Here is a 13,697-nt window from a genome sequence, read left to right as displayed (position 1 = left end):
AGGCAGTGAATGGATGGACTTTTTCTTGTGAAATATATTACGGTCATCTTTTTCATCAGCCGTGTTACAGACACCGTCGGCTAGGCTTCGTATTGTAACGGTTCATGTTGTAAAGTCAGTAGTTGATAATGTGTTCATAATTCCGATTATGTGGAGAGTCAGTGAATGCACCAGCGAGAACGTGTTGAGTGGCTGTATGAGAGAACGCTGGGGGAGAGAGTTGGATTGTTACGGCAAGTTATGTGTTGCTCTCTGCTGTAAACGGCGTGGTCACGGCCGACAGTGATCGGGTTATTAAAAGTTATTATTTGAACGCTCTCGTCGTCCTTTAACGTCCGTACGGACGCTACAGTATTTGCGGATGTTACCGGTAGCCTACGTCTGTGTAAATAGCTCTTGTTATAGCGTGGACACCTGCGGCTTATAATCAAGTGCGGCTTATATATGTACAAATACATTTATTTACTTATTTTTAGCCGGTGCGGCTTATATCCAGGTGCGCTCAATAGTACGGAATTTACGGTAATTACCTGAAAGTAGACACATTGTGACAGTCATTGGAGATTGGTTTTTGGCGAAATCCAATTATTTCATGATGCCTAACAAGACTGCAGCGTCAACAGTGAACAACATGGTGGTACCAAAACAACCATTTCAGGTTTGAATTTTAAGCTGATATCTCTCTGAGGTCTGGGCTTTATCTCAAAAGAGGGAGGAGCGATTGGTTTGCACTCCTTCACTGGCCGATCTGGATTTGTCCCTTAAGTCATTGTCAAGCAGGTTTCACAAGTGGCCATTTCCACTCTCACTGATAAACAGCAGGGATTGGATCCAGACCATACTGTATTCTGGAGCCCTAAGGCTTAACCACACAGGCTGGGAATGTTAGTCATTTGTTTATTATTGGTGATATTTGCTTGCTGCTAATCCCTGGATGGATTAATCTTGATGGTGTTCCTCATCCCACCTTTTTTTCCACCATTTCACTCCCTGACATTTACATCAGCAGATTTGCATGACCAGTTAATGATTGCATGGACATTGTGTATATACACACACGCACACACACGCACACATTTAATGGTGTACTTCTAGGCTTCTCTGTCCATGCATGAATGTGCGTTTAGGTTTGTTTGCCATTCCACATGTGTCGCTGAAGGATGTTTGTAATCAAGGGAGTTTAACAGATATCCCCTTTAAGTCTATCCCATGTAACGGTATGACCAGTGTCAAAGGGAAAGTTCTTTTACTGTTGGGGAAATTTCATCCCATGCCAGGGTGTTCTGCTATGAGGCTGTGTTTGAGGTGGGAGGCTTGTTTGCGTCCAACAATTGAGGGCTCCAGAAATCTTTTTTCCCCTTGTTTTTGATCATACAGAAACACTCTAAGACCCTTATAGGAACCAATTAATCAAAGATGCTAAATGTCAGTGTGGCGTCACTCTAATCGGAAATAACTGATGTCATGAGGAGAAAGAGGTCAGAGTGGTTGCTTGTTCATCTTGATGGTTGTTGTAAAACCATAGACTTACAGTCCCCTGGATCGGTGAAAGAACAGTGTTTACTGAGCCAAGCGAACTTGCTTAGTGTGACCTTTTAAAGAGCTGATCCCCAACACTGCATAAATCTGTTTCCAGTTTCAAAACACGACCGCGCACATGCTTATTAACATGCCGTACTCACTCACCCACTGTGTGTTTGTGGGTGAGAACGTCTTATATATCTGCTCAAACGCTTACGCCCTGCACAAAATCAGATCGCCACAATTTCTCCCCCCACACAGACACATCCATGTCTCATAATTTGACAGACACATGACATATACATAATTATCTCTGGCAATGCGTGTAGGCTTTGAGGCCAAAAGGCCAAGGATGATACTTGTCTAAATAGTGTATAGTTCAAGTAATTTAAGAAGTGTTCAGTTGAAACCACAAGTCTCTGATGGCTGTGTGTTGGACCGAATGCTGGACAATTGGACAGTAACATTGGAACATTTTAATTCCTAACTGTTGTGAAAGTTTGATATGGCAAGGAAAACAATATGTCCTGTTATAAAATAATTAATAATTAATAGTTAACCGGTATTGTTGTTGGCTTTCACCACAGAGGAGATTGCTGGCTGTTTTGAGTCTGGTTATGTTAAGTTGCAGTTTGTTTCATTCGCCTATTGTTGTTTTCCCACTGGCTCTCACAGCTTTCAGTCTGATAAACTCTGGCAAGCTACCGCTATAGTTTACGTCAAATAACCAATATGGTAACATCCACAAATAATGTATGAGCTGCAAAAACCACCAGATAAATCGAATGATTTCAAAATTGCAGCAGACAAACTGATGGGAGATTTCAGAGTTAACAAGTCTGTTTATATGTTGTCAATGGTTTTGATCAGATATTTGCCTTGAAGTCTCAAGACAAGTCTTTTAGACATGTTTTATAACTTTAGTCAGAAATCTTGAATCATGCGCAGTATGCCCTCAGTATTTGACTCTCCCTCTGCAACCTTTCTTAACCTGCACATAAAGGGTTTTTACTCACTGCACATGGAAGCTGTCCAGCTGAAGCAGTCACAGCTGAGCTTCATGGGGTGTTAGTTAATTGGCAGTTTTTGGTAAGTGCAGATATGCTCCACTATGCATATCTTCCTCAATGTCCCTTGCACTATTTGCCTTTTTTAAAAGTGTCCTTTAATTGGCTTCACAGTCACACTCTCCTGCTTTAACTGTCCCCTGTGGTACCTGAATGTGGCCTATTTGACCCTGAGGCCCCGGGGTGACTGACTCATATTTTGGAGGCAGAGCCACTGAACCGCTGACTTTTTTCACAGATTTTTTTTTTCTCCCCGACTTTGTTTTCAGTCCAACTCCACCTTCACCTCTTTGAACTCTACCTCTGTTTCTGTCTTTAATAAGAGTCTTGAAGGTGATCTCTTTTTCATGAGGCCTCATAAAATCAAAATCCGCTCAGTTTCAACACCTTTTCATTACCTAGCTAGTGTTTGTGCGAGTGTCTGCTTGTCTCAGTCCGGTAGCCCTGTCAACATGGTAAGAGGCCTGCCTCCTCTGTCCCAATTTCAGGCCTCAAATTTGGGCTCTAGAGGACCAGCTAACTAGTCCATCTGATGGATCTGGCCTCTGCGTCTCCCTAAACAGCAGCCACATGTAACTGGGCTGCATCAGCAGTACTGAAAGACCTGAGAGGACTGTGATCCCACCATGGGGTGTATGGCTGTGGCTCCGGCTGCACTGCACTTTAATCCCCTTTCCTTTTAACCACAATAGGAAACATGTGCTTACTCTGTGTAGGGTACAGGCCCACCATGGGAGAGGCTGTTTACTTTCCCTCTAAAACTAACATTTCACAGCTCCTGTGACCACCGCTGGTCACTACCTCGACTGGGTTAAAAAGGTGATAGAAGATCTATGGTGACAGGTTTGTTTCAGATAAGACAATTTATCACCACTGCAGCTGAGTAGAACTTTCTCCTCACTTCTCACCTTGTAAAACTCGACACACCAACTAGCTTTTTCCACAGTAAGTTCACTGAGGCAGGATGCTTGAGCTGTCTAATTTGTCTTATTAAAGAGGCTCTTGATGTAATTTAATGATCCTCTTAAATTTCCATTCCAGATTGGGTTTCAAGTCGGTGTATGACTCTGATTATGGCACCTCCCTGCTTCTTGGGGAAGGAATTAGGCAAAATAGGGGACTGCGCTTATCAAAACTAGATTTTAAACCATCGTAATCCACCCTGTAGCATTTTTCCAGATGTGGGTAGTACATATCACTGCCTGAGATTATCAAACCCAGAACAGAAGGCTAAGGTTGTGGTCCTGGTCTTTAAAAGTTCTGTGTTGTTACAGAGCCATGACAGTTGTTTCTGTGCAGGCAGGGAACTACAACTGAAAGATGAAGTGGTGTGAAAACAGGAACCAGTGGCCATATGCCAACTTGGAGGACAGGAAATGCATTCCAGATGAAGACACTATGTGGTTTATTTTACCAGTGTGTGTGTGTGTTTGAGAGGCATGTGAGCTGTAGGGCTGAACATAGGTGTCCTGAGTTTCATCACTGCATTTCAGTGTCCTGTTTCTTATAGCAACAATATATCAGTGTACACCTTTGCCAAATACTGTCTATAAAAAAGTACATCCCTCCTCGAGCCTGATTCACAGTCCATATTGTATTTGGTTTTCAATTGTTTGAACTTAAAACTAAAAATGAATTTATATTATAATCATTCCAGAGGATGAAACCAGAATATACTACTAGCTGTAACTCTTAACTTAAAACATAACTCTCTATTTAGAGCCATGTCCTGGTGATATTTTTTTTTTGCTAGCAGCAACCACAAACTCAAGAGCACTTGGAATTGTGGTTACTGTTGCTAGGTTATAATAACTGTCCTGCAGCATTTCCCTTTCCCCCCGTAGTCACTGATAGTTTTGATCTGCATGATTTTTGTTTTTGAAGCTAAAGAGAAAATTACATTTGCATTAGCAATAGCTTTTGACCTGGATCATAAAGCCTTGGGAAAACGAGTCTAGGCGCATGAGGTGAAATCATTGTTGTTGACCAGTAGGATATTGGAAGTCTGGCCTTTTCTTTATCGTCATTGTTTGGTTTGGAGGAGTGAATCTCCGTTAAGTCACTTATGTAAAATAACCTCCACGATCTGTTTGTGTGGTATTCGCTCTGTGGTGCTTGTGACCGACTCCAGCGTGGTAGCACTGTGTCACTGAATCAGGTCCTGTCCTCCACAGGTGTGGCAGGTGATCTGAGGGATGAGTGAGCCCTTCCTGCGGTAACAGTAGCCTCGGCCAGCTTCCCCTGTTACCCTGCTCCAATCTGCCCTTTCCTGTCGTCTTATCTGAGCGTCCAGTGCAATCCAACCCTGGGTGCGGCCCCTCTGCTGCTCCATTCTCCCTCTTTGCTGGTCTCCATTGCTGATTCTCAGATGTCAATGTGAGGACAGAATGACCCAAATGAGTTGAACTTGAGTTAGGCCGACTGACAGAGTCCTTACACCCCATTGTAGGCACAACTGTCTCGGTTTCCTGCCACTCACAATGCCCCACCACTCTGACCTCCACGGAACCAAAGGGCAAAAAGAGCACAGACCATGAGCAACGAAGCTTATCTCTACAGATTTTGTTTATTAAAATGTGTAATGAGACAGCAGGGACTGATTTTCCAGCTTGCAAGTACATTTTCCTTCAAATGTTCGGAAGATGAATGAGATTGGGTTGTTGGTTGGCCAGAGGGACATGCTGATGTAGTTTAAGGGCTTTCTGATTAGCAGAGTGGAGACTTAATGTAGATCCTGTTGGGACGGAGGCTTGTACCTCCTCCAACTGTCTGGGCTTAATTAGGCCAGTCCACTAGCAGCCAGCCGACAAGCTTCTTTTACGTCATGATGAAGATTGAGCAAAAACCTTGGATTGTTGCAAATCTGATTACTGCTGCTAAAATGCAAGATTCTCAGACGAACACATCAACATAGAAGCGCACAGAGTGAGTTGTTTGCACACTCGTAATGTCAAATGACTGTTCACCTTTCTTATTCATCTCTTCACACACTCGGCCCTAAAATGTAATGAAGTTTGTTTAAGATAAAGTAACAAATATTCCAATTTGACACGGTTTAAGCATAGAAAATGCGTGTGATTTTCCTGCTTCCACACATCAGTGCTTGGTAACCTGAATTGGACTTGGATCATTTGCGAATCATTTATCATTTGCATTCCAGCCAAACACACTATAAACATGTTTCCACATGTGCTCATTCCAAAGCAGCGCTGCCAAACAGCAGTCGAGCGCTGCTGAAAGTAGTGTGTGTGCGTGTGTGAGTGTGTGTGTGTGTGTGTGTGTGTGTGTGTGTGTGTGTGTGTGTGTGTTGCCTGGACCTGAGCTTGGAGCTTTAAATGTGTGTGTGTGGAATTGCAGACCTCAGCTTGGAGACGTAATCTGATTTGCAGAAAGGTACGGGTCGTTTCACATGACTGGTTTAAAGGACCACTGGCGCAAGGTTGTGCCAGCGTCCCTGACAGGTTTGTGTGTGTTTGTGTGCGTGGGTGGGTGGTTGCATCCATGTGTGCCTACATGCTTGTGTGCCTGCATCCAGAAGTATTTATTTTGTATTTACAAGGTACACTACAGAAATACAACAATTTGTTAATGTAGGCTCCCTAGCAGTGGAAATAGGAAGGTGGTAACATTTGCTATGCAGCTTAACAAACCAGAAGGCTGCATTCATTCCTCAGCTCTGCATTTTGAAGGAGATTTATTTGAAGGAGAATACATTGATATAAAACCTCTAGTTAGCTAGACGATAACTCATCTGGGAAAGAAAGGAAAACTCTGCTTCACGTTTCTTTGCAACTATTGACACACGATTTTAATCAGAGCTTTATTTTAAACTGATATTGTATCAAATCCCCTGAAGGGGTTTTGCGTCTGAAGCCGCTTCTTCAACATTGTTTGTTGATGTTTTTTTGGGTGGGGATTTTGTTTATTTTTTTTAGCGCTGGATGTGGTCCATCATGTGATTTTCATTGGAGAGTGGCTGGGGGGAGACGGCCACAGTAAAAGCAAGTGAGCATACCCGAGTGTGTGTTTATGTGTCATCTGGCCTTGTTAATAAATGCCGGTTGTTTTCCATGTGGGGGTCATGATCTGTGGTCATCACAGACACAAGTGAAAGAGAGGAGGCTCTTGGTCTGAGGTGACTTTTCCAGCCATGTTTATTGGCTGTGTCCATGCAAAGAACTTTTGAGATTGTGAGTGATCTGCTGTCTTTTCTTAGAAGTTCAAGTGTGTGTGCTTAGTGTTTGATTGTGTGTTTCTCTCCGGTGTGTGTGGAAAGCTCATAAGCAGGACGATGAAGCAGGCAGGAAGCTCTGATCCCATCAGGCGCGTCAGCAGGGGCAGTTTTTCATAAGGTAGTAATCTCTCCACACAAAGGGGTGTCCAATATTAGAGAGAGCTCCAACCCCTGAGCTAATCAAGACCTGACCAGCCCGTCTCCTGGCTCGCCAGCCTTCTAAACATTACCTCATCTGGACGCTAAGCTGTGCTGCATGCAGCTTCCAGCCTGCTGGTGTACATGATAACTCACTTAGCTCTGTACGATAGCTTGAAAAAAAACAGAATTACAAGAAAGGATATAAAAGAAAAGGGACCAGAACGTAGCTACCTATGGTGCTTTGTGCCAGGGAAAGGTATTTTAAAAGGGAGAGGAAAGAAAGAATCATTTTACCATGTCCTCTTGAAACTCTGGGAAGCAATTTGCCGGTATTCAGTTTCTTTCCCCGTCGCCCTGTTATTGCTGTTTTCTCTTCAACTCTTGGAGCCTTTAACCTGTAAGGAGGTTCTTCAGTTGAGTCTTTGTGTCACTCGGAAACAGTGCATTTGTTGCCAAGGTGACTGGTCTTGGATAGTGAAACTCAGTAGCAGAGAGCACCATTGTCCGTGAATGGATCAAGAGGGACCGGAGCTGTCGATGATCCAGAGCACAGCACTCTTAAACATGTCGGGATCAAGAAACCTGCGATCAAAAAAACAATGATCCAATATCTACCTGAACCTCTTAACCCTAATAAAATAAAACCAGCACACCGGTTATTTTCAATTCCATAATGGAAAAGCCACTTTGACTGCCTTCTTTTCTCCTGACCTGCCAACTACTGCAGAGCTCCTCTGAAACTTTAGATCAGCATTTAAACAGAGTGGGCTGATAAATGTCACTATTCCAGGTTTGACTTTCTAAATGTTCTGTGAAGATACTGGAAAAAGTCTGCATCCTCCTGTAACCACCATAGAACTAGCTTTAAATGACTAAGAGACTTAAATGAATGTGGAAGAAGGCAGTGAGGACAGCCTCGCGAAAAGAGGTTGACCATTCGACCTCAGAGTGCAATCACTTATTTTTTGTTGCTTTTTCCCCATAACAGTATTATATCACGGTATTACAGAATTAAAAGGGATTGAGCATATGAAGACATAATCACGACTGAGATCTGCCCCCCCCCCCTCGGGGAAGTCAGTTTGATGGGTAATCTAACTAATTTCTGTGCATGAGACCAGAAAAATATGTTTTTATAAGTTACTGTGTGTTTAGATCTCATTATCTTCTAATTGAATCCATGTGGTTTCAACTTTTGTTTTTCTCCTTCGAGGCGTGTCAATCTGCTGCTGAAAACACCTCATTTCCTGATATGACTCTACTGTGATAGGAGTGTATACCTCACGAGCGGGCGATCCAGGTTCCCGTGGTTCCTCCACTCTCTCTCAGTCCTGTTTCTGGCTCTATTTGCTGCCCTATCTCTAGAATAAAGGCCCATTTGTTTTAATTAGGCTAAGAGTTAAAGTAAATTCACATAACGAGGGAGTTGACTGACACAGGTGGCTGTGTTGTAGTTCTTCTATACTTGGCTCGAGGTCTGCATCGACTCCACCTCTTTGACAGTGGACAGTTTGATCAGGAGAAGATTGGCTTACTGATATGTTCACTGACTCCCCGCCATCGTTGGGCTTCATAATTCCTCTTTAAAATCCACGAGGTGATGCCACTCAAACTTTAACGAAAACTGCATGTTTCATACTGTCTTAGGCGAAACACTGATTGCTGACATTTTGCTCGAGTCGACTTTCATGCAGCGTGAATCTTTTTCTCGTTCTCTTTACTAGCTCACTATCATTCTTATCTTGAGACCCTCCATAACTCCAAAGTTGGGCAGCACTGCACTGAAACCTCACCATAGTGTAGCTCTGAAAACGAAAGAAAGAGGTCATTGTTCTCTCTGTGCACTGTAGGAAAAAACATATCTGCAAGTTTGGGCGAAGTTGGACTAGATTACGTCTGATGCCAAAGTTTTTTTGTCATCTTTTTGACAACTCTGTGAATGATTTTATTTTCCTGTCCTTTATCTCTTTCAGATGATCTCAGGTGTGTGCAGCGAAGAGGCTGACTCATGGAAACACGATCTCAAAGGATTCAGCAGGTAGGGATGACTCTGTATTTTATTTGATCTTCACTCATCTGTGATCACACACAGTGCTGTGTTATTATCACCTGTCAGTTGCTACAAACAACCAGAGCACGGTGCGTTCGCTGATGAGAACAAAGTGGTGGTAGTTCACATGTATGTGAGACATGATCAGGGTGGTGGCACTGGCTGTATGCCCGTGTTCTCTGCTTTTTTTTTTTTTTTAAATTGTGTAACTCAAGTCATGACAGCATGGTAAAGAATGCAGTGGCAGAGAGATATCACTTCAAACACGGCGTCTCTCAGGAGCCTAAGATCCTTTCAGTGGAACTGAATGAAGATATGCTTTGATGGCCCACCACAGAGTCGGTGGCCTTCAAAGAAACCTGTTGATGGGCCTGTGCAGGGCAGCCAGCAGCCTGAATGAGCAGTACTATATACAGGGTGCCTGTGGGTGTTCTCCATGAAGGTCAAACATGCTTGACCCCAACATGAGTAGTCGTTTTTTTGTAGATTTTAGCCTTTCATTATCCTCCGTTTCACCCGTCCAATGGGTTTGCTGGGTAAATGAAGGGGAACTGTGTGTGTGGATGGCAGGGTGCCAGCAGACAGGTACAGTAGATGTGCTGATGAAGGAGGGTGATAGGGGCCGGTCTCAGTCGCAGCCCCAGGCACAGGCAGGCTGAGACTCACAGGCAGGTTGGGACCTGGTTCTGTTTGCTGATGCTGCCAGACTTGCTCTACTCCAAGGTGAGGCATAGGAGAGAAACGTGTGAAAGAGGAACCAGAATGGAGGGAATGAGGCGTAAGGATTAATGAACATGAATAATAAAAAGGCATTGTCAAAAACCTAAATAGTTATTGCATTTTAGCTAGTAGCTATAAAAGACGAGGCCAAAAGTGGAGCGATGAAGAAAGAGAGCGAGACCTCATCATGTACTCGGGTGAAACGTGACTCACGGCAGGTAAACCAGCTCAGAGGTGCAGACAGGCTGAAAGGAAGATGAGAAACATTGATGGATGACTACTTATCCTCTGACACATTGTTCCTTCCCCGGGCGAAGAACAGGCGGGACAGGCCGGTCCCGCCACTCGACTGCCATCACAACCAGAGTGCTGCGGGGGCAGACAAAGCGATGTCATTTTGTGGGCGGTGTGTGTACACACAGGCACAGGTGAAGCAGAGTACAGGTTGTCAAGAGGCCACCTACCTGCATTACCTCATCTTGGGAAGTTCTGACCTTGTTGTGAAAAAAGCAGATGTTGTGCACTGACAGCACGTTCTCATCCCAGGTTGTCAAATAATGACAATTTGTCTCGTTTTTCTGACGTCTCATCCTTTTGCGTCACCTTAAGTAGTCACTGTTGCGTGTCCTACGGCTTTACGCGTTAGAACAGTCCTGATGAGGGCAAAGGAGAGACACACAACCCCGTAATGTATTCACTTTGGGATGGTTGAGTCTAGGTGCATGATATGAAATCTACACAGATATCGACACGCACACAGGTAATCATAAACGCTGTGTCTCTTAACTCAGTTCTCGCTCCTGAAGTTGCTTTTTGGACTATAAACAGTGGTGTTAAGTCTTTTATTTCGAACACCTGGCTACACTGGTTATTTCCAGGTAGCCCTTAGACTTTAATGATTAACTTTTTCTGCCTGCACCATAAATAGACTGATTTGTAACCACACTGATGGACAGTTTGTATTTTGCCATTGAGTATAAAGTGATAGTTTAGTGATGAGCAAAGTTCTTGTTGATTTATTTGCAACTCTCTCTTTTTTCTCTTTTTTTTTGCCAATTTGAAGCCTTAAGATTGTGTGGAAAATGTGTGAAGCAGCCAGACCTATGAAAGGAATCAGGTCAGGGTTTGTGTTGATCAATTTGCTCTGCTTTTTTCATGCTACATCACTCTTAACGCTTTAACAAAGAATATAGCCACAAATGTACATTTGCTGTACTGCGTTTTTCTTTAAGTAAGGGTATGAGAAACATGTGTCGAGCTTAATGTGGATTTTGGCTTCTATCAATCATTAGTTTCTGTATTATGTTTCTAGGATCCAACTAAATCCTGGATTGGACTTTGGACCAGAATCCCCTGCAGCAGATGTTCTCTCCTGGCATGGTTGCTAGCAGCAAGAGCTATGACTGACACTCTCTCTCTCAGGATCCAGCGCGGGCCGTTTGAGCTTGGAGGAGCTGTGACATAAAAGCAGCAGGACATGGGAGTGTTTTCTGTTGCTGTGACATTATGGTTGATGAGTCAGCGTTGTCTGTTGGAAAATGTGCTCCATGGATGTCCACTTTAATGTTTGAGCCACAATGGATCTAACAATTGTTTGACATTCTCTTAACCTGGATTATGATGTTCCTGTGTATATTATCTGCGCTGGTTACAGAATCAACAAGTGCTGGACTTGCAAATGGAAAATAATCAGATGTTGTTTTTCATTTTCTATTGTGTTTTTAAAGCCCTTGTAACGCTGCAGCCACATACAAATATTATTTCTTCAGAGGGAGTGTGTAATTAATTCATCCAGAAGGGATTAGTCAATCATTGGAAATGAACCTCTCATTTGACATCTTGTAATTGAGATCACAAAGGAGCCATTGTAATCAAGGTACAAACTAAAGCCTCTCTTATTGACACAGCATGCCAATGTGACAAGTTGTCATCCTGTGTTAATATTAACCCTGTCAGTTGTTTAATTGATTTATTGCTTCATAATTTTTGTTGTGTCTGTAAAAACCTGTTGGTGAAAATAAAAAAAAAGTATCAAGGCAGCTGTCTTTATTTTGTTGATGCACCTGCAGAGAGACTGATAAGCTGTTTAATAGTGTTGTTTTTGTGTCTGCTGTTCTCAGTCATGCTGGCTTCATTACAGTACTTGTCAGACCAGTGTCTCTGAGGGTGACAATCAGGAGCTGGATCAGATTCTTTATTCTTTTCTGCTGAGCAAATGTGGAAAAATTCAGTGTTACTGGAAAACTCAGAATTGTACTTCACTAACACCAGTGAGAGGGATACGTTTAATTGAAAGTGATGTCAAATAGAGTAAAAAGGTTAACTTTTACCACATTTGCTTTTCTTAAACAAGCTATTCTACAAAAGATGACATCAGGGAAAATGGGTCTGTCTTCTGTGTGTAGTTTCTTTATGTACAATGTTTACAGGGAAGTGCCAAATGTCACAGTCTAGGTCAACAAGGCTGAAACTTCAGGGACTTTTCACCATTTTGTGGCAAAAAATTCCCAACAGGTCCTTCTCGTCTGCAGAATGACATTCCAGCGTACTAAACAAATGCATTTCTTTTCTATTATTTCTTGTTAGTTTAACAATTCAGCATTTCCTTCCCATTCAACTGTCTTTCACTGTCAATTTCAGCTGTGATTCAATAAGATTTGGCTTGAAGGGGTGAGTTGGGGGGATGGGTGCAGAAATGCAGGGTAGCAGAGTTGCTAAGGGGTAATTATTCCTCAAGGGGTGCTTATTGTTTTCTTTCTTTCTGTGATAAAACAAAGTGCTCCGGGTTTAGCTCCATTGCTGTGTGCTTGGGCTTTTATCCCGGCCTTTGACAATGTTCTGACAAGTTTTTCAAAGCATCATAGCAATCATATTAAGAATCAAGTTTGTGGGCGACGAGGTCATCGCCATCTGAAAAAAAGAAAAGGGGGTGTGAAGGCCCCGGGGCTGATGTTTTGGAAGTTGAGCTTCATGACATCTTTATGGCTGTGCTTATGGTCAACAACATTAGCATGTCCACAATGGACTTTCCTGCTCCCCTGCCTCCCCTCCTCTCTTTTTTTTTTTCCTCCCCTGCTTTTTCTCACACACATACACCGCTCAGGGGGAAAAATGACCTCTCTGCAGCTCTCAATTCACTGCACTTCTAAAGCTCTGAATGGACCGGCTCAACAAAAGGTGACATAATTTTCTCAGGGTTTGATTGGCCCCCTCCATGCCACGAGATGACATCATGCAACCCCCCCATCAACACACCACTACAACCCTCCCCTCTATGTTCCGGGATGCTGGGTTGCCACGACGACAGAGCTAGACCCAGGGTTGTGGGGCAGGACTTGGCAGTATTTCTCAGTTTGTCAGTCCATAATGAGCTCGGGCGGCGTCGCTCGTGTTTGGGCTAAACAATCTTGGGAAATGATAGAAGAAGACAGGAAGAAGGGCGGGATGAGGCAGACTGTCTTGAGTATAATGGTGGCTTCCCTCTTGATTCCACCATCTAAGTGATGATGTAACTTTGTGCAATAAGAAACAGTGAGACGTGTCGAGCCACAAACTTTTAATGTCAAGCGTGAGCTTTGTTTCTTTCAGTGAGCTCTCTCTTGAAGCTCTGCCAACTTTCAATGTGTCTCACTTTCTCTCTCATGGGGTTCAAGGAGGGAGTGTGTTTGTGGGACGGTGGAGGATACGGCCACAAGCCATGAATCATTTTATTACATTGATTAATATGTTAATTTAGAATAGAGAGTTCACGTATTTTGGATCGGCCCAATATTTTGTTTGTGTACCATTTCCTTTTTGGATTTTTATTGAAGCTAATCAAAATGTTACAACGTATGGTTGTATTTAAAGCTCCTGTAGGACTTTTAGCTGGTCATGAAACAAGCTGAAATTCCAGTATTAGTAATACCTCTTCAAAAGCAAAAAAGACCTCGAGCCACAAGAATTTATTTTAAATACCTGTAAA

At 43.1% G+C, this 13,697-nt stretch overlaps 1 long non-coding RNA gene across 4 annotated transcripts in view; it reads left to right on the top strand.

The window, feature by feature from the left end:
• Window positions 1-11,772, top strand: part of LOC306838522 — a 123,670-nt gene extending 111,898 nt beyond the window's left edge. For all 4 annotated transcript variants that reach the window (XR_013781095.1, XR_013781096.1, XR_013781097.1 and 1 more), the window contains 2 exons: window positions 8,937-9,001; window positions 11,046-11,772. This is a non-coding gene — a long non-coding RNA (uncharacterized lncRNA). The remainder of the gene's footprint in view (window positions 1-8,936; window positions 9,002-11,045) is intronic.
• Window positions 11,773-13,697: the final 1,925 nt, after the last annotated feature.

This window comes from Symphodus melops (assembly GCF_947650265.1).
Source record: "Symphodus melops genome assembly, chromosome: 17".
NCBI lineage: Eukaryota > Metazoa > Chordata > Actinopteri > Labriformes > Labridae > Symphodus > Symphodus melops.
Note: the sequence above shows the minus strand (reverse complement) of the source record. Positions and strands in the feature narration are given on the sequence as shown.